We start from the raw sequence: 3464 nt of genomic DNA, 5'->3' as shown, positions 1-3464 counted from the left end.
AGGTCGCGGCACAGTGACGCGGAAGCGTCATCCACGCGTTTGCGTGGAATGAGATTCGTAGATGCGACGCTCCGCGTAGAGCGCGTGTTCGCGTCGCCTATCTGCACGGCCACTATGGCGAATTATATATCAAATCGAAGCCCCGGACGTTAGCTTTCCAAAGCAAGTAGAACCGCATCATTTGAACCTTTGTAGCTCAAGTTATGATCGTTTTAGTGCGAGAGGGTCAGGTTGACAGCTTTTCAGTTCCTTCAACTTCTTGTATTCCTTCCACTTTTGCATGCTTCATTTCCATCCTCTAAGCCATTCCTGTCCTGTAATTCCTGAAATCACTTAACACACATATCAAGGCATCTATTGTAATAAGAGAGGATTAAATAAAAGAAAATAAAAGCCAAAGAAGCATGTTTTCAATCATAGCATAAAATCAGGAAGGAGAATGTAAAACCATGCAAATCATATGAGAAGTGGCAAGGCCTTGATAAAAACTACTCAATTGTGCAAGATAAACATGAAATAGGGGTTTATCAGTTGCCTTATAACCTTCGCAAGCATTATTGGGACTCACCTTTCCCAATAACATTGCCTTATAAACCTTCACAAGCGTTATTGGACTCACCTTTCCCAATAACGTGCCTTGTGCCCTTTTGTCCTATGTTAGAGTTCACGTTAGTGTAACTAAACGTGGCTCTTAACGTGGTATGCCTCACCTTCGAGAGCGTTAGTGACACTACCTTTGTCACTAACGCTTCAAGTGCCCTACTCTCCACGTTAGCGCTCACGTTAACTAAACGTGGCCACTAACGTGGGCAATGCTAGTTGATCCAACGTTAGTGACAAAGGTGAGTGTCACTAACGTTGGCATTGTTCCTCTCTTCCACGTTAGAGTTCACGTTAACTAAGTTAATGTGACTCTTAACATGGTTATTGCAAAATCTTGGAACATTAGTGGTGTTCACGTTTACCACTAACGTTGGAGCTTTCTTTTGTCTTCACGTTAACTACCACGTTAACTAGTTAACGTGGCAATTAACGTGGGATTATGATGGCTTCGCAGGCGTTCTTGGTGATCACTTTTCTCATTAACGTTGCAAGCTATTTACCATTCCACGTTAGCGGTCACGTTAACTAGATTAACGTGAGTACTACGTGGTTCTTCCTTGCTTCCTTTGTCCTGAAATCAAGCAAATAAAGTGCATCAAAGCTCTAGCCAAAGTCATGAGATTATGCATCATCAATTTATCATTCAATTCTAGCAAAAATCCTCATGAAATCATGTGAAATTCACATAGTTGCTTGAATCAAGGTGTAAGTGTTTTTTATCCAAAACTTGCTTTATTCACTAAGAAAATGCATGAAACTAACCTAAACAGTAAAGAAAAGGTCAGTGAAGCTGGCCTAGATGCCCTGGCATCACAACACCAACTTAAAGCTTGCTTGTCCCTAAGCAAGTACTGAAATATAGGAAGAATGAATGAAAGAACAAGAAGATAATATAGAAATAGAATTCCTGGTTTATGGATTTCACGCATAGCAACTTAGGTTCTTTCCTTTTAGGTTTCAAGCCTTTATCAAGTCCTTGGTCACTCTCTTGATTGCATCCTTTGATTCTTAATAGTTGATCCCTTCCTTTTCCAAGGTTTATTACATTCTTCTTTTGGCTAAGTGCTCTGTAAGAGGGCGACTATTATGATAAGCTTTCAGCCAACACTCCCGAACAGCTGGTTCAAGGGCTATGTATTAAACACCCCTAAGGACTTACTCCCTCAAGTCTCTTTCCCTCATACAACACACCACAGGCACATGGTTTGTTATTTTTCTTTCTTGAGACCTGGTGTCCAGCACCTCTTTGGGTTACTACGTGTTCTGTAGCAAAGGTCACTCTTGATAGTGGACTTTCAGCTAATAATCCCGGATTAGTTAATCCAGTTACCAAGTGATGAGGCACCCTAAGAGCTTTTCTTCCAAGCATATCCCTTGCACATGAACACCACAGACACATGCCTCAATCTTAAAACCCTTGGTGCCTAGCATTGTTTCTTATTGTGTTTCTTTCCTTTTCACTTTTATGCTCTTCTCCTTTTTTATTAGGATCTTATTTTTTAATTAGTCTCACAGGATGTGTTTCAAGCATAGGTAGGATAGATAGTTGTCTTCTTTCTTGTTGGTGAACCAACTTAGCTAATTAATCACCCTACCACAAACATTCAGAACTTAACTTCACAACATTTCTTTTTGATTAACTTAAAGGCAAGCATACAAGTAGTAAGATGTAAGCGAACACTAGGGACATTAAGCTCAATAAGCATAGACCTAAGCAATGAAAAACTTAAAATGCAGAATGAAAATCCTAAGCTACTCATGGAAGCATGTTCTATTTCATACATGATTTTCCTTATTTAAAGATGTGAATTAGATAGAACTAAGAAGGACTTCACCACCTTTCACTTATTGGAATCCTCATGTTCTTCTACTTCCTGTCTCTTTATGTTCACTTTGTCCGCTTGTGCTTCCTCTCATCCAATTCATTCTAGCTATTTTCCAATCTTCCAGTGCCTTCCTTACTGACTCATGACTTTTCGGCCCTTTCGCGCTCCACTCGTGCTAATTCATCCTTTACATCCTCATATTTTGTGATCCTAGGATTCAATACAGTAGTTGTCCGACTAGGTACCCAAGCCTGGCTTGGTATTTACATGATATTCAGTCTCATCATGTAGACTCCTTCCGAGAATACTCTGTATTCATCGAAAAGATCTGCCTGTTCTCTTTGTTCCTATGCATCTCATGAATGTGTGCACCTTGATGTGCTTGGATATTGATTAGCCTTTGGATGGCTTCTTATTGTTGATCTTGCTTCTGGTTCAAGTTATGGAAGATTACTCCATTGTCTCCCTTGTTCTAATTGCTGGTCCATCAATTATTTTTGCCATTCCCCTTACTGATTCATCCATCTAGAGAGTGATTCTTCTTGGAGGTCCATAATTGCATTTGAAACTCTTTCTGTGCCCCTGATTTTCCATGCATTACCTAAATAAGGTATCAATAGCCTCTTGTAATTGGTGCATGCTTAAGGTGGCTGGAGCTTGCTCCTGTGGATGTTGTCCTTCTTCAGCTTGATGGGCTGGCCTCTTTCTTACCCTTCGTTGAGGTAGTGGAGTTGCAGCAGCATGCATCCGATGATAAGTTTTTGGAAGGCCACCTTATCCACTCGGGGTTTCATCCTCGAATATCACCCTAGCCTGTTGCAAAGACGGAGAATAGTGCTGGGATAACCCAACTTTCCTCCAGAATCGCTCTTCTCAGCAAGCTTCCAAATGCCTTGGGCTATGAGTTTCATGAACCTTGATTTCTCCTCCATTCATTAGGCATTGCACCATTGTTGCTCTCTTAAGGTTTACCTCTGAGTTGTTTCTGGCTGGGAGGAGGATCTCCTTACGATTTCAAACCACCCTTTAGCCTCA

This window comes from Arachis stenosperma, chromosome 5 (genome assembly GCF_014773155.1).
Source record: "Arachis stenosperma cultivar V10309 chromosome 5, arast.V10309.gnm1.PFL2, whole genome shotgun sequence".
Classification (NCBI taxonomy): Eukaryota; Viridiplantae; Streptophyta; class Magnoliopsida; order Fabales; family Fabaceae; genus Arachis; species Arachis stenosperma.
Note: the sequence above shows the minus strand (reverse complement) of the source record.